The sequence below is a fragment of the Hakea prostrata genome, chromosome 10, assembly GCF_041222555.1.
Source record: "Hakea prostrata isolate BN-2017 chromosome 10, UWA_Hpros_2, whole genome shotgun sequence".
Classification (NCBI taxonomy): Eukaryota; Viridiplantae; Streptophyta; class Magnoliopsida; order Proteales; family Proteaceae; genus Hakea; species Hakea prostrata.
This window is the reverse complement of record NC_142609.1, coordinates 37,605,918-37,625,058: the sequence shown is the minus strand read 5'-3', so window position 1 is coordinate 37,625,058 and position 19,141 is coordinate 37,605,918. Positions and strand designations below refer to the sequence as shown.

The 19,141-nt window shown below is 33.7% G+C and overlaps 1 pseudogene; it reads left to right on the top strand.

Annotated features, from left to right (window-relative positions):
- Positions 1-15,884: 15,884 nt before the first annotated feature.
- On the top strand, positions 15,885-16,739 carry LOC149002759 (cyclin-dependent kinase B2-1 pseudogene; annotated as a pseudogene).
- Positions 16,740-19,141: the final 2,402 nt, after the last annotated feature.

The following is a 19,141-nucleotide window of genomic DNA, read 5'->3' as shown; positions in this document are numbered from 1 at the left end:
AAATTAAAGAAATTCATTTGAAACTGCTCCCAAATTAGCTAAAAGCACTCAAGGTCAACTTTCAACCATTTTATGGCATTTAATTTGAATATAGTTTTCAAGAATATATCCTCATTTTTTTCAGCATTTTATAGGTATTGAGTATTGAAGTTTCCATTTTCTAACAACAAAGTGATTTTTATTTTTCCATTGGAGGTGAACTAAGGAAATGTACTTCTTATCCATGTTTCAATACCTAAAGCTTCTCTCTCTCTCTCTCTCTCTCTCTCTCTCTCTCTCTCTCTCTCTCTCTCTCTCTCTCTCTCTCTCTCTCTCTCTCTCTCTCTAATTAACTTTTCGTACCCGAACCTAACTGTTAGAAATCATGTAATAGCTTAACCATTGAGGCAAGGTGCAGGAGAGTAAAATTTGGAACAGGATGATCCCAAAACCCTGTGTATAAGCTAGATAAATGGTTCCAACTGATGTTAGGAAATGAGAATAGAGAACTTTAGAAATTCTCGGAGAAAAACCTTTGGTTCCCATTGTTTCATGGGCAAGGACTGAAATTTGAAAGCAAATTCGATGTTGTGATCCATGTGATAGATTTGGTCATGAGGAAGAGAGTATCCATGGCATACAAGTCTTCTGTAGGAAACACTCTGTTGTGTTTGTGCTAGCATCATACAAGCTGTCCTACAACAACAGTATTTAAGTGCTTTTGGCAATGACCTTGAGACTCTCTCACGCACAACACCCACATATATGGACACTAAGGTGAAGGTGTATTAACCTATTATAGAGTGATAGACATGTTGTTCAAGTTCTTTTCAATTATAGTAATTCATGATGGAATAGTTACGTGTGAAAGCTAGCGTTGTTATTTTAGTTTCTCTTTTGGGTTTTGGTGGCCTAAGGCCTTCCTGTCTGCATTAACACACCCCTCTATTCCTGAGTTTTTTTTAATGAAATTTGATAATCAGTTGAGAAAGCCAAGAGGGACGTAAACGTTGGGGTTTCCCCATGCATAACTCATAAAGTTGCTAAAGATTCTAGCAAGTTCATAAACTGATTCGTGGCAAGGAATACCAGAAATTGATGTTGCAATGTCAAGTGACAAAAATGAAGTCTTCCTATGTAGTTTATTTTCCCCTTCAAGTTTGGAATGTTGAGTTTCTAACATTATAACATTTATTCAAAACTTATGTTACTTCTATTTTATACTTGTTTATATTTGTTAAAGATATAAAATTTGAGAATCCTATCTATTTTTGTAACCTTTTGGTTTTCAGTCCAAATGATAAAAACATGCTTGTGAATTGCCTTTTTTTCCCCTCCATTTCTTTTGGAGAGATTTGCTAATTTATTTATTGATCATGGTGCAGGAGCTTTTGAAGTTGCAGCTAGACACAGTACTAATCAATGAAGTTAAGAAAACCGTTCAAGGGGTAATTGTAACTTCTCTAAAGATGCTTAAATATAGCTAATTCACCCGAGAAAGGGATGACAAGGGTGAGTATTTATTTGATATTCCTCTAGATACTGCTGACAACTTTTGTAATTCAAACAGCATGCACAAGTTGGTGTTGAAGTATTGTTGATGCCCTTCTTGGTGTATTGAAAAACTCTAGCAGAGAATTCCGGCCTCAACACTCAGGATGTCATCATTGGGCTCATGGTAATTTTATTTTCTGAATTCTACATCCTATTTCCCTAACTCCCTCCCCCATTCTTCTGCTTCTTTGCTTTCTGAAATGAGAATATATTGCGTTTTTTCTGAAGAATGCTAGCCTTCTTGATTGCTCACCTCCTTCCTCTTTTTCTAGGGAAAGCATGACAATGGGAACATTCTACAATTGAACCAGCATAGTGGGAGGCCAATTAAATGGACGGCATTTTTGGTAACTACAGTGTCAGATGCCAAATAATAGAACTAAAGGTATGGTAACACTTTGTGTGAAATTCAATATTTGTTTCTTCACTAATGTGTATTTCTAGTATGTTCCCTACAAGGCTTTGGTTCTCTCTCCGTGGTAGTCACTTCTGGCCGTATTGGTTGGTGACTTTGATAGTCATGAAATAGAATCCATCGCAGTTTTCGATTATTCTACAGACACTGGCTTTAATGGGTATGATTCAATTGAATCCTAGATTGGACTGTTGTTATATCCATGCTAAACCTATATATTTATTGGGTGTGCCTCAATTGAAGAGTTGTGGACGTGTCTTTGAATTAGAAGTTCAAAATCTCAATAGGAACCTAGCTGATGAGAACATTGTTGTATTCCATATTCACCCTATACTTGCACCCCAAGATGTCAAGGATTGGGAAAAAATGCTCATGATTGGTGCTAATTCCAATTGATCCATACAACCAAAACCTGAGAAAGTCCTTGCTTTTGTGTCTAATGTCAGATTCCAAGGTTTCTGGGAACCATTTTTGTCGGTGCTGACTAATTTCATCCCCGATTTTGTGCTTCCACGTATGTAGGTCTCTTGTGAACTGATTAGCCTGCCTTTTGTGCATTTGAAGGTCTAGGAATGGAAATAGTGGGTTTCATTGGGTGTTTGGCTTGTGGGTGGCTCATTAGTCTAGAATATGTCTTTGTAAACGTGGATCATCCTATGCTACTGTTCTTTAGTGTCTTTTACGTTGTGTTTCTAACAGGAATTGCTCTTTTCTGTTTTGTAGGCCTATAATCACATCGCAATTGTTGCGTGTTGCTGAAGTAATTCGTGCTGGTCAAAAGATGAGGAAGCCATGCTAGTTCTATTGTGTGCGTGTTCTTTTTTTTTTTTTTGTATGCATTTGGGATGAATATCCGTTTTGCAAGATCAATGTGGTACTTGTTTTTCTATTGATGACTATTAGAGTACAACATTGCTCAAGCTTAGGAGGTGGCACTAAAAATTGGATAACTTAGGAGGTGGCACTGAAAATTTTCCTATTTTATTTGGTCGAAATTTAAGAATAGTGTCAGAAATCCATTTTTGTGGCTGTATCATTATTCAATAGGTTGATTCAAGAGCACTTCATGGGGTGTGTTGCTTTGAGGAATGCTTTGATTTGAAAATGTGCATTTCATCATAAGAGTATGTTTTATGAAGAGGTACATGTCTATTCAAGGGGTATGTTGGTCAAGTAAAATACGTGCCACAAGTGTTGAAGGTTTTCCTTTTATATAGTAGTATGATAAGTTCTCCAAAATCACAAAGCAGCTGTCCCTCAAAATCAAAACTCTGCCCTGTTAAAGCCCTCCAAAATTATTCATAAATAGTTGATAACTTATACTTTTAATTTATTTTTTCTCTTCTCAGCATTATGCATTGTTATTGTTCTAATATGCACAAAATCAATATCATTGATGATGAGTAAATAGTGAAATTTGTATTTATGAAGATAAGTCTTTTTAACTAGATGCATTTACAAGAAAGAATTCCTGATTTTTGAATAGTATCCCAGAAACTACAAATTAAATCTCCCAAAACAAATTGAATTCTGCATCGTCCACCTTCACCCCAACTCCTAAGTTGTAGTTAAACGATCATCAACATCACATTGCACCTTCCCTAATGTTGTATCTTCGTCGAAATCAACCTGCTATTGGGCTATTCCTTTGATTGAACCTGTCGGTTAAAAGCATCATGACCTCCTCTCTTTAATGTATAATTCACCCCAACTCTCTTTAGACGAGTAGCACCACTGAGAGTGTAAGAGCAACCTCATAAGACCTAACCATGTCCATTTGTTTGGGTTGATTATTTAACAGATCATTACCAACTTGTGGTCATCGTCAACTACTAGGGATAGCTTTATCTGGTTTTGATCTGGAGACTTAATTTGTAGTTTTTTTTTTTTTTTTTTTTTTTTGATAGTTGATATGTAATGTTTTCTTTTCCTATTAATAAATTTAATTTTTTATTTACAAAAAATAGAAGAAATAAAACTAAATAGTTTCATAGATTGTGGATAAAAAAAAAAAAAAAAGGGATGAGGGTTATTTTGTCTGTGTTATACTTATCCTTCAAATTTCCCCCAAATTCCTTCTAAAAGTTGACATATGTTGTATTAAATCTCAATTTTTATTAACCCCACTTCTTTACAAGGTGTTGTTTTGAGAGGGGAAAAAAATGGGTGATGGGATATTTCATCATCGACATGGGAACATTTGGGATTAACAAAAGGAGTACATGAATATATTTTAGGTTCTATCATAAAAAATAAAAAAGAATATATTTTAGGTTAGATTGTTAATTGCAATGGTTTCTAGCTAAAATTTGACAGTAATGTCACATTTCCTTCCCTATTGGGAGGAAAGAATAAACAACATTAAAATTACTTCATGATTTAATTAAACTCTGTAACAGATGATAATGTTAGAGGATCTTAAAACTTCTAGCAGGGAGTTCATGATAATATATGGCTTTGTTGGTTTATGCACAAGCTGTAAAAATTTAGCAAATACGGAGAAAAAGAAATAGCGAGTCACTGGTTCCTTAATATCTAAGAAAAGTTGTTCAAAATCGGAGCCAATTAGCACTAATGCTAGTTCCCATAAAATGATAAGAACCCAAAATGAAGAACTAGATCTGTGTACGATGGTCAAAATAGGTGAACGATTAATTATTTAAATTGATCCCAAAAATCCTTTTAATCTAATCATGGAGAATCTCCCCCTTTAAAACTAATTGAGGCTAATATTTTAAATTCTTAATTTTCGATCATACCATTTAGAGTTGCAAGGTTAGCTTTAATGGTTTGGATTCGTCTGGACTTATCTTATGTCCAATCAAAGGTTCAATCCCTATATATTTTCTTCACTTCCATCCCTCAGTTCTTACCGACATGTTATTACAATGATAAGAAGAATGAAAATTACTTTGGAAGTATTTATGAAGGCATGCATTGCTTGCTTAAAAGAAAGAAAGAAACAGATAAAAATATAATACAACATGCATTTTTATGAGCAAATAAAATATGCTTGATATTTCTTTATTATAAATTGCCCCTAAAATTTTATAATCTCACTCTATGATAAGAATCAAACATTGGAACAAATCAGACATTGGAGCAAACCATTGTAAGAATTTAGTAAGTGTATATTTTGATTATCTTCATCACAAACCTGTCCTCTAAGCTAAAATTCTACACTCTTAAAGCTCCCATAGTGATCCATAATTAGTTGAAAATTGATATTTTTAATTTATTTTACTTACCTCAACATTATTCTACTGATGTAATAGAGTCGATATCAATTGATTCATGTCTACATAACAATGCAATCCTTTTAATTGGAGAAGAAGATTAACTAATAGTTTCATGAACTGTGGAGAAGATTAAATAATAGATACTGATTCAAATACATGACTTTTTATAACTTTAATTATACTAATAAATAATTAGTGCTGATGCACATAAGTTTTTGCATTTGAAGTTTAATGCAATATTTGGGTTAAATAATTTTTAATTTCATTCATGCCTTATATTTTATACAATAAAAATTAGAAGAAGAAAATTTTGAGATATTGATGTAAAATGTTAGAATGGATAGATAGTATTAAAATAAATATCGTGTCATATAAATAGTTATCTATTTTCATTTTCTAATAGAAATTTTTGTTTCCTTGAGAATACGAGAGAAATTAGTTGAAAATAATTTTGATTTAATTAAAATGAATTTCTCTTTTTTAGTTCATATATTTGTTTTTATGGGATTTTCATTTGTCAAATGGGTTCAATATTGCCATGTAGGTTGTAGTAAGTTCAATGTCTATACACTAGTTTGAACGATTGGAATTAAATAGAATCCACATGACGTGCATTCAATGATGGGCACCATAAACACCACTACACCAGAGACTACTAAGCAAGGACGGATCTATTCAGAAAAGTGGACTTTTCGATCTTCATGTTCTCGTCTTCATCTTTTCTATTATGATGCAAAAAAAACATAAGATCGAAACAAAACAAGCACAAAAGTCCCAAGTATCACCCAAGGTTCCCCGTTACCATCCATGGTACAATCGTACAACAATTGTATTTACCTATTTTGAATCTTAATCTAAGTTTAATAAAATAAAAAACATACATGAACTTTTTTTTAAGAGGTTTTTTCAGAACTGTTTAGAAAATTTTACTTTATTAAGGCTTTAAATGCTATCAGTTAATTTCTTTTTTTTTTTTATATACATAAACGGGGTTAAAAAACCCAAATCAATTTAATGAGAGCTGGTCAAATGATCCACCTGAAGGAACTCCTCTATACCTTGAGGGGGTTCCTGAAAGAAATGCGGAGGAGACTCCAATGTTGTTGTTCTATTCATCATCCAATCGGCAACCATGACTTCTCTATTGTTTGAATATATCTTTTTCTTTAGGATTTGAAATAAAGAAAATTAATATTGAGAATTTTGAAAAAATTGTACCCGTATACTAAATTGGACCCCATTAGACACATAACATATCAATATGCTACCAAAATCGTTGTGGTCCTCAACTGCTCTGACGCTAGGCAATTCTCACTCTAGCAATAGGTAGTACTAGGATTTAAACTCTTCACATGGTAGTTGCTCCAAGATTCGATCCCTTGACGTGTTGTCAGTTTTGATATAATAAATGTTAGGTACTTAATTAGTGTACTAAAAGCTAAAATGACGGAGTTCTTTTGGTATCAATTATCATTCTCAATTATGAGGTTTTTTCATTATTTTAAGTTATTTAAACTTTTGTTTATTATGAATTAGGGTGAGAATTTCATTCTCTTCATTTATGCACAAGTTTACATAAATTTTTATAGTTAAGATGAGGGTAGAATAGTCAATACACATTTTTTTAATAAAAAACATACTTTTTCCATCTTCTATCATTTGCTCATTATTATTTACTAACAATTTTTTATTTTGACGCCAAACTTAATTTTCATTCTATAATTTATTTTCGACAAAATTCACCAAATCATTTTTCATTCTTAACCAATAATGAATTCTTGTACTTATTTCTTAAATAGACATAATAGAGAATAGGAATTGATACAAAAAAAGCCTAATTGCGACAACCCCGGGATATCTTGGGCAATAAAACCCGTCTCTTGACCACGAGGTACGAGACGGGAGACCTATCAAGTAGTCCACAAAAGTCCTTTCTATTATGAAGCGAAAAGACATAGGATCGGAAAGAAACAAGCACAAAAGTCCCAAATATCACCAAAAAATCCCCGTTGCCATCCATGGTACAATCGTACAACAATTGTATTTACCCATTTTGAATCTTAATCTAAGTTAAAAAGAATAAAAAAATATACATGAAAGATTGTCAATATTTAGGGCAAATCAACTTTTTTTTCTGGAGTTTTTTCAAAACTGTTTAAAAAAATTTACTTTATCAAGCCTTAAAATGCTATCAGTTAATTTCTATTGTTTGAATATGTCTTTTACTTTAGGATTTGAAATAAAGAAGATTAATATTGAGAATTTTGAAAATATTATACACATTGACTTTTCACTTAACTCTATTATTCTAACAATAGGGGTATTTGTTTGTTGGGTAATTGACCAGTGCGTCAAAAATTTCGAAACTGATGGAACGAACTAAATCAAACTCTTTAACCCATTACATACTAAGTTGGCTCAATCTAGTACCCGTGCACCAAATTGGGCCCCATTAGACACATAACATATCAATATGCTACTAAAATTGTTGTCGTCCTCAACTGCTCTGACGCTAGGCAATTCTCACTCTAGCAATAGGTAGTACTAGGATTTAAACTTTTCACATCGTAACAGCTCCGAGATTCGATCCCTTGATGTGGTGTTAGTTTTGATACAAAAAATGTTAGGTATTTAAGTACATAGCATTGTTTCAAAGAGAAAAAAAACAAATAGTAACATTCGATTGTTGGACGTACCAGAAGTACTTTCTTTAAGGTATTTAGACACCCCGATTTGTGCAATACAGGTTTTACAGTGTCTTCACCCTAAGATCAGTCAGTCCAACCTTTAAAGTTGCACCCTAGAAATGTTACTTAAGGTGTATCAAGTTATGTTCATTGCTTAAGAATGAACACAAAAATGGGTTTATATAGAACCCCAAAGGCTGTGGGTGAAAGGGTAAGGTCACCTCTCTTTATGAGGGTGCCTTTCAGCTCAACTCCCTTTAGGAAAATACCTATGTGTCATAGGCCTTCTGGATCAAAGTCCCAAATCATATAGATTTATTAATATTAATATGTATCTATATAATCATGGCAGGGTCACAACAGGATTCAGGCTCGGTTCGTGTTGCACAAATTAATAATACATAGGCCCTTACTATATATAAACCATATAACCAGATCCTCTCAACCCGATATGGGACTAAATAAAACCATGGATAAAAGACATGATTAAAACAGATATTTATATAAAATAACATTAATAAGTTTTAAACATATTTACAACACTAATTCACCCGAGAAAGGGATGACAAGGGTGAGTATTTATTTGATATTTTCTGGATATTGCTGACAACTTTTGTAATTCAAACAATGTGCACAAGTTGGTGTTGAAGTATTAATTGTTGATGCCCTTCTTGGGGTATTGAAAAACTCTAGCAGAGAATTCCGGCCTCAACCCTCAGGATATCATCATTGGGCTCACGGTAATTTTATTTTCTGAATTCTACATCCTATTTCCCTAACTCCCTCCCCCATTCTTCTGCTTCTTTGCTTTCTGAAATGAGAATATACTGCGTTTTTCTGAAGAATGCTAGCCTTCTTGATTGCTCACCTCCTTCCTCTTTTTCTAGGGAAAGCATGACAATGGGAACATTCTACAATTGAACCAGCATAGTGGGAGGCCAATTAAATGGACGGCATTTTTGGTAACTACAGTGTCAGATGCCAAATAATAGAACTAAAGGTATGGTAACACTTTGTGTGAAATTCAATATTTGTTTCTTCACTAATGTGTATTTCTAGTATGTTCCCTACAAGGCTTTGGTTCTCTCTCCGTGGTAGTCACTTCTGGCCATATTGGTTGGTGACTTTGATAGTCATGAAATAGAATCCATCGCAATTTTCGATTATTCTATAGACACTGGCTTTAATGGGTATGATTCAATTGAATCCTAGATTGGACTGTTGTTATCCATGCTAAACCTATATATTTATTGGGTGTGCCTCAATTGAAGAGTTGTGGACGTGTCTTTGAATTAGAAGTTCAAAATCTCAATAGGAACCTAGCTGATGAGAACATTGTTGTATTCCATATTCACCCTATACTTGCACCCCAAGATGTCAAGGATTGGGAAAAAAATGCTCATGATTGGTGCTGATTCCAATTGATCCATACAACCAAAACCTGAGAAAGTCCTTGCTTTTGTGTCTAATGTCAGATTCCAAGGTTTCTGGGAACCATTTTTGTTGGTGCTGACTAATTTCATCCCTGATTTTGTGTTTCCACGTATGTAGGTCTCTTGGGAACTGATTAGCCTGCCTTTTGTGTATTTGAAGGTCTAGGAATGGAAATAGTGGGTTTCATAGGGTGTTTGGCTTGTGGGTGGCTCCTTAGTCCAGAATATGTTCTTTGTAAACGTGGATCTTCCTATGCTACTGTTCTTTAGTGTCTTTATGTTGTGTTTTTAACAGGAATTGCTCTTTTCTGTTTTGTAGGCCTATTATCACATCGCAATTGTTGCGTGTTGCTGAAGTAATTCGTGCTAGTCGAAAGATGAGGAAGCCATGCTAGTTCGTGTGTGTGTGTATTTTTTTTATTTTTTTTATCTGTATTTGGGATGAATATCCATTTTGCAAGATCAATGTGGTACTTGTTTTTCTATTGATGACTATTAGAGTACAACATTGCTCAAGCTTAGGAGGTGGCACTGAAAATTGGATAACTTAGGAGGTGGCACTGAAAATTTTCCTATTTTATTTGGTTGAAATTTAAGAATAGTGTCAGAAATCCATTTTTGTGGCTGTATCATTATTCAATAGGTTTATCCAAGAGTGCTTTTTTCTTTCTTTGATCGTCAAGAAGGTCTAGTTTTATATACAGATCATACTACATAGTTTATAGCAAAGTGACATAGCATATGCATATGTACAGATGATATATCCACCAAAATATCCTAGTTAAAATCCTTAGTTAAAGCCCAAAATGTTGCCAAAGGATGTAATATGGCCAGGATTTAGATGGCTTAGAAAGAACTGTAGTTAGACTACTACAATTGGTAATCACTTGAAACATGGGAAACTGTTTGCAAATTAAAAGTAACCGCAAGCGCTTGGTATCATGTAGCTAATGGGTCGATCTCAGGGAGATATGCCACTTTAGAATAACCTCTTATTGGTAACGCAAGAGTGAAAGGATTCAAAAAATTTTTTAACTAATTAAATAAACTAAATTACCAAATCCAACTGAATGGTCCTAAAACATACATCTAATGAGATTGAAATGAGACTAAAAATAAAAAAGACATGACCTAACCATTCATCCTAATAAATTAAAAAAATGCATAAAGAAAAAGCAAGAATAAAATATACATTCAATAAATAAACAAACAAATAAAAGGGAAGTGATCTAAGTGTTAGCTCTGGATCAAGGGAAGATGATTATAACTAGAATGACTTTGATCATGGTTTGTTGTAGCTTACAGTCTACCGATCGGGGGAACGGATATTATAGAAAAAGAAAATGCATAAAGTAAATAACATAATAAATAATGAAACAATAAATGGAAAAGGGAAACCTTAACCAAATAGAGACACGACTGTAGGCATCTTTGATCAATGATCCAAGGGGAAAGAAAAATAATATATAAATACTGAAAAATAAATGCTAAGTAAAAAAAATGGAGGGGTAGAAAGAAGTGAGAATGGAGGGGGGAGAAAGATTACTGATGAAGGCTACTTACTTGTATCCTTGAATTTCGAAAAACAAAAAAAAACCTTAAATGATCGATTCGAATCTCAACCAACCCTAACAACCATATCTAGAATGATCTAGATATACAATTGCTAGACCTAGAGAAAAACGAATCTTCTTGAAAATTGAAACTTGAAACTTGAAGCTTGAACTCGAAATTGAAATTGAAATTGAAATTGCATTGATTAAAAGAAAGAAAATACACTTGCATAAAATAAATTAACTTAATATTCATTGCATTACATAGAAAAACTGAACCTAAACATTCAATTTAGAAACTAGAACACCACAAAGAAATTAAAAAACTAGAGAAAAGCTAAACAAGCTAAAAAGAGAAAAATATATAAAGCTTAAATAAACTAAAGAGAAAGAAAGTGTATTAGGTCTAAGAGAAGAGGGTATATTAGAGATGGTAAATTAGGGTAGAAAAAATGCCAGATTTGGAAGGAGTGAACATCCAGGATTCTTTATTGGAAGAGACCCAAACCTCATAAATTGCCAAACAAAAGTGTGGGCACAGTATACTTGAAATGATAGGATGAATATTCCAATTTATGCTTTGGAGAAAATCCCCCACGGAGTGGAGAGAAAAGTCAAAAGTGAACTCACCAGGTAGACAGTTACTACCCATATTGTTTTGCAGTTACTACCCATATTGTTTTGAGCCATGGGTCATAAGCAAAAGAGGCTGCACTATCCTTCCCAATATTACAAAGCACTCTATCCCTTAACGCTTTTAAGGACCATTTAATGCCTAATCAAATGTGAACTTAATTTCTTAGAAATTTTAGGGTCAAAAAGAGAAGAATTTGGGAAATACATAGACTTGATGACTTTAGCCTAGAGAGAGGATGGTTGAATGAGAAGTCTCCAAGAAAGCTTTAATAGCAAAGTTTTGTTTTGATGCTCCACTTTTCGACCAACCCACCAAAGAAAATAGGATAGCACATTTTTTCCCAAGAAATGTGAGAGGGGTTGGAAGACTTGGAAAAGTTCCCATCCCATAACTTCAAACAAAAGGAGTCCAGCTCACAACAAATTGATTTAGGGATTGGGAAAATGGACATATAGAAGATGGGAGGTCGAAGAAAGAACAAAAGCAAGAATCGGATGGTCTACATAGCTTAAAGAATTCACTTTTCAGATTTTCAATTTGGATTTGACCTTGTCCATAATAAATCCCTAGAAGAAGAAGACCACTTGGAAAGGGAAGTGCCTGGATATTTGCACAAGTTTTCCAAGAGAGCGATACCAATAGACTCACTTATAATTCTTTTTGAAAATTCTTTTTTCGCTAAAAGGATCATTATATTAAGCGAAGAAGAAATATTAAAAATACATCAATAAAAACTTTATAAGGAACCAACCTCCCTTACCTGCAACAACTGTTGCCCCTAATACACCCTTCCTCACTAGTTCCTACTCAGATTAGAAAACTATTAATTCATAAAACGAAATCTAAGACGTCTAGATGCATTCACATCAAGTTCATTAAGGATTGAAGCTGACCAAGGAATGTTCATATCAGAAGTTCTTGACCTAGCTGCTGAATTTGCCAAAAAATCTGCCATTATATTAGTTTCACGATAGCAATATGAAATCTTCCAATCTATAGTCAGTAAATATTTTTGTAACTCTCTCCACATATAAAAGATATACTAAGTATTTTCTTCTGATTTTTTTTGAAGACTCCAAGGAACATTTGCACTAAAAAACAAATCACTTTTTTCAAAAGTGATTTCTTGACATGAGAGGCTAAAAAAATGTCCAGAGGTGCTCATGTGAAGCCCTACAAAATATGAAAGCATTATTAGTGAAAAACAAGTGAGTGATCTTAGGAGCACCTCTAGCAACGTGGATTTCTTGAAAAAAATTTAGATCCTTGTAAACTTGTAGGATCTTGGACTTCAATAATTAGAAGAAAAAGATAAGTACTAATAAGAAACCTGAAAGAAATCAAAGGGGCCCCACTGAGCTTGATAGAGAAAAAAACATAAGAGATGAGACCGTTGATCAGCTCGGTCCATTTAGAAGGAAAACCCAGGAGTGAGAAAATGTTGAGCAACAACCCCCATTCAACCTTGATCATATACCTTAGAAAGGTCAACCTCAATAGCAACGTAACTCAATTTCCTAGATTTCTTTCTCTCAAGAAAGTTGAAAACTTCATGAGTGAATTTTCTTGTGTCAGTACTAAATGTGATGGATATAATGACAAGATGATACTTTTTTTTAATGTAATTCAAGATGGTTGATATATATATATTTTTTTTGGTAAAGAAGATGGTTGATACTACCATGAGGTTTCATTTTTAGTTGGTTTACACTTAAAAATAAATAATATTCATAGGAGAGAGAAAGATATTTTTCCTTTCTTCATAATTGATTTCACATGTAGATGAATACAATACTTAGACAATGTAATGTAACCTGTCTAATTCAAGTGCTTGTTAAGAAACTATGCCTATTTTGCGGCGGATCACAAGCATTCATAGAAAATAAAAGAGAAGACATAAGACATTTTTTACTTGGTTCGGACAATATGTCCTACATTCAAGGATGAGTGATTGTGACTTATCAAATCATGCGCTAACCAATATCAGACACAAGATATATGTTCTATGAACTCACCTCTGTAACTCTCAAAAAGATATAACAAGGCATAGCAAGAACCGAGTGATAGAGAATCACCTACACTCCAAACCATTGTGATCTTATCAAACACAGAGAACACCAGCATATAAGCCTTCTTCCACGCTTAAGATGAAGCTAAACCCCTGAGGTGTTGATCACTCGATCTCGACCGGTCAATCTCCTTTCATTACTATCTCATGTGCGAGGGGTTGCCCATGTTCCTAATTAAGTCCATCCGGGTCTTCCATATTTAAATTCAGGTTCCGACTCAATCGGCTGTCTTCTCCGATTGGCGAAGGTCTTAGTCAAAGAAGGCGGAAGGGACGGCCCGTGAGGGTCTCAGGGCCACAACTCCACAAAAAACTGTCGCATTTGAGAGAAAATCAAAGAGGAAACTGGAGCACCACCATAGCTCTCAGAGAGACTTAGAACACGCCACTTTAATGAACATAATAGACTAAAACTCTAAGCTCTAAAAATAGTAAAATACTATTTATATATTACAAGGAGATGACAATAAATGCCCCCTAAACAAATACCTGGGACACCCTATGTCCTAACTAGACTAAAAGGACATAAATACCCCTGAAACAACATCATTCTACAATAGTGTTGATGGAAACAGATTTACTAATTTAGATTCAAGAAGTAAGCTCAATCAATAATTTGTCAATTTCTATTTGATTTATTTGGTTTTATTTTTATTTTTTCTAAACTTATCATGGGACGTTAAATGAGGATTTATTCGCCCATTTCCAAATTGTTGAGATTCGAGCAATGCTGCTACCTTTGTAATGGATAGTCGAGGTTTACTTAGAAATCCAAACTGGTCCTTGGCTACCTGAAGCCCAAATAGGCCTAGACTCAAAATTCCGGACTTAAAATGGGTCATGAGCAGGGTATAGGGTTCCTAGATTATGTTAGGATTGGAGCAATCAATTACACACAATTGAACAAAACAAGGGAAAAATGAGACAATGATTTTGCCTTGGTTCACTTCAACGTGAGGTCAGTGGCTCGGGACTAGGGGCCATGGCCCCCCGAATTTTTTAAAATTTATTATAATTCCTTTAATGTTTGTATTTTTATGTTAATTGCCTTCATTTTTCTACTTTTTTTCTCTTCTCACATGTAAAATATCACTATTTGGCCCCTCCCAATATTGAAAATAATTTTTAAAGGTAAAATAATGGGTATAATTGTCATCCCTAGTTAAAAACTAACTCCTCAATCCCTATTTATTCTCCCCTATCTTCTCTCTCACATTTTTTTTTCTATTTATTTTCTTCTCTTTCTATAAATATGGGTTAAAGGAAAATTTTGAAGAAAAATCTTATTAGATATTCAAAATGTCATTTCTAATTAAAAACTGACTCCTCAATCCCTATTTATTCTCTCATATCTTCTCTCCCCTCTTTTCTTCTTACTTATTTTCTATTTTTTTGGGTTGAATTATTTTTTCCTATTTACTCTTCCCTTTCTATAAGCTGGGTTAAGGAAAATTTGGGGAAAATCTGGTTGAAAAAAAGTATCATTATCACTAATTTACGTATTTTTGTCAAATATGTATGGCCCCACAAAATATATGTGGGTTTATTCCTTAATATAATAAAATAATTCATAGGTGGGACTTCCAATGGGTCTTATAAGGGTCACACAATATATGTGGCAAAAAAGCATTAGTGTTTTCCCCAATCTAGACTTCTATTTTTCGGCCTCCCATATTGAATCCTGGCTCCGCTCCTGCATGAGGTTACGTCCAACATTAAATTTTCCATTATATTCTTCTCAGAACAACTCAATATAGATGTTATGTCATAGCTATTCATGCGCCTAAGCTCAAATTACAAAAGAACTTTGAACATATATAAAGCATTGCTCTGGAGACCTGTGTCCGTCAGCAACAGAATATAAAGCATGAGCCATACTCAACATATTATGACCAATGCTGAGTTAGAATTGAGCATTTAATTCAGACTTACCCTTCTAGATACTTTGACAATTGTAAGGGGGTAATATGATAATTCTACAATAAGTAATCAAAGTTAACTCGACTCAATCCAATCTTTTTCCGGCCACAATTTTAAGTTTCCTTATTAAACTATCTTTGTTTTATTTTATTTTATTTAAAAAAAAAAAAGAAAAAAAGAGTAGTGATTTCCCTCTAACTCTAGTCCTATTAGGACTCTGAAAATTAAGTGTTGATCCGAATAAAAAGAAGGAAGAGCCATGCAACCGTTTGGATGTGGCGAAGATTTCCCTCGTTAACTCTAGTCCCATTAGGACTGTAAGAGTGGCGATTACCCGCCCACCTATAAAAGCGACGAGAGGAATACAAAATCTGAAAAAGTTGTTAGAAATTTGCTGTTATGGATGCGTATGAAATGCTAAAGAAGGTGGGACAAGGAACTTACGGGAAAGTGTATAGAGCTCGAGAGAAAGTCACAGGCAAGATCGTGGCAATCAAGAAGTCTCTTCCCTTCCAAGAAGGTGACAATCAAGAAATCGAGCTTACCACTCTACGAGAAATTTCATTCTTGGAGAAGCTTGCAAATTGCGACTGTATAATCAGATTGTTCGACGTAAAACAGAACAAGAACCGGGATGGTAACACAATTTTCTACCTGGTTTTTGAGTACATGGACACCGATCTTTACCGTTTCATCCGAAGGTTTCAATCCAAAGGAGAAACCATCGATCCTCAAACTGTCAAGTCACTAATGTATCAACTCTGCGAGGGTGTTGCCTTCTGCCATCGTCATGAAATCATACACAGGGATTTGAAGCCCGAAAATCTCCTCGTGGATCGTAGGACTATGAGGCTTAAAATTGCAGATTTTGGATTGTGTCGATCGGTCACTGAACCACTCAAGAAGTATTCACATAAGGTCGGGACCTTGTGGTATAAAGCTCCCGAAATGCTACTTGGAGCCCCACATTTCTCAACACCGATAGATATGTGGTCTGTGGGTTGTATATTTGCTGAATTGGTCACCAATAAACCACTCTTTCCTGGAGTTTCTGATGATCCAGAGCAGAATCATCTTATTTTAAGCTTGTTGGGTGCTCCAGATGGTCTTGCGTCGGTGGTTCCTAATCTGGATTCCAATGGGCTAGACCTTCTCTTCAAATTGTTACAGTATGAGCCCTCAGACCGGATCACTGCAGAGAAAGCTTTGGAACATCCTTACTTTGATGATCTTCGTCATAAAGCATCCAAGTAAATTAAAGTTCTTGTATTTTTTTTCCTCTTCATTATTAATCTAATGATGTTAGTATCAGTTGGTGCATAAATAGTGAAATTTGTATTTATGAATGCAACGTTTTTAATCGGAGAAGCGGATTAACTAATAGTTTCACACACTGTGGAGAAGATTAAGTAACCGGGACCGATTCAAATACATGGCCTTCTGTAACTTCAATTATATTGATCATGATTAATCCGGAATCAAGATTTGTACAGAAACAATAACATTGTATGCTAGTTATTCTTCTTTATTGGCTACATTAATTTGTTGTATGAGAATTACAACGAAGGGAATATTGGATTTTGAGAAGCAAAAGAAAATAACAAAAGCAAGGACGAGAATGAAAATGCCGGAAAAGAAAAGAGGAGATGGGAGGGAGGAGGGATGGAAGCGGTTGTTTGAGGAAAAGAACAATGGGTGAAGGAGTATTTCTTCGCTAATATTGGGGCATTTTCGGGAGAAAAAAAAAAAAAAAAAGAAGGGTACAACTCTGTCACTAGGATAATTTAACAACATTAGTTATATTTCTAAGTATAAGTAAAAGAAGAAAGAAAACTAAATAGTTTCATAGATTGTGGATAAAAAATAAAAAATAAAAAAAGGATGAGGGTTATTTTGTCTGGTTCTACTTATCCTTCAAATTTCCCTCAAATTCCTTCTAAAAGTTGACATATGTTGTATTAAATCTCAAATGTATTGAAAGGGGAAAAATGGGGGATGGGATATTTCATCATCAACATGGAAACATTTGGGATTAACAAAAGGAGTACATGAATAATTTTAAGTTAGATTGTTAATTGCAATGGTTTCTAGCTAAAATTTGAGGTAATGTCACATTTCCTTCCCTAATGGGAGGAAAGAAAAAACAACATTAAAATTACTTCATGATTTAATTAAACTCTATAACATATGATAATGTTAGAGGATCTTAAAACTTCCAGCAGGGAGTTCATGATAATATATGGCTTTGTTGGTTTATGTATAAGCTGTAAAAATTCAGTAAATACGGAGAAAAATTAAATATCGAGTCACAGGTTCCTTAATATCTATGAAAAGTTTCTCAAAATCGGAGCCAATTAGCACCAATGCTAGTTCCCATAAAAGGATAAGAACCCAAAATGTGGAACTAGATTTGTGTACGATGGTCAAAATAGGTGAACGATTAATTATTTAAAATTGATCCCAAAAATACTTTTAATATAATGATGGAGAATCTCCCCCTTTAAAACTAATTGAGGCTAATATTTTAAATTCTTAATTTTTCGATCATACCATTTAGAGGTGCAAGGTTAGTTTTATTGGTTTGGACTCGTCCTGACTTATCTTGTGTCTAATCAAAGGTTCAGTCCCTATATAATTTCTCCACTTCCATCCCTAAGTTCTTACCAACATGTTATTACAGTGATAAGAGGAATGAAAATTATTTAGAAGTATTTATGAAGACATGCATTGCTTGCTAAAGAAATAAAGAAACAGATAAAAATATAATACAACATGCATTTTTATGAGCAAATAAATTATGCATGATATTTCTTTATTATAAATTGCCTCTAAAATTTTAGAATCACAGTTTATGATAAGAATCAAACATTGGAACAAATCAGGCATTGGAGCAAACCATTGTAAGAATTTAGTTAAGTGCATATTTGGATGATCTTCATCACAAACCAGTCGTCCTCTAAGCTAAAATTCTACATTCTTAAAGTTCCCATAGTGATCCATAATTAGTTGAAAATTGATATTTTTAATGTATTTTTCTTGCCTCAACATTATTCTACTGATGTAATGGAGTCGATATCACTTGATTCATTCTGCATAACAATGCAATCCTTTTAATTGGAGAAGAAGATTAACTAATAGTTTCATGGACTGTGGAGAAGATTAAATAATAGATACTGATTCAAATACATGACTTTTTATAACTTTAATTATACTAGTAAACAATTACGTGCAGATGCACATAAGCTTTTGTATTTTAAGTTTAATGTAATATTTGGGTTAAATAATTTTTAATTCCATTCATGAATTGTATTTTATACAATAAAAATTAAAATAAGAAAAATTTGAGATATTGATGTAAAATGTTAGAATGGATAGCTAGTATTGGAATAAATATCGTGTCATATAAATAGTTATCTATTTTCATTTTCTAATAGAAATTTTTGTTTCCTTGAAAACACGAGAGAAATGAGTTGAAGATAATTTTGATTTAATTAAAATGAATTTCTCTTTTTTTAGTTCATATATTTGTTTTTTTTGGGATTTTCATTTGTCAAATGGGTTCAATGTTGCCATGTAGGTTGTAGTAAGTTCAATGTCTACACACTATTTTGAACGATTGGAATTAAATAGAATTCACATGACGTGCATTCAATGAT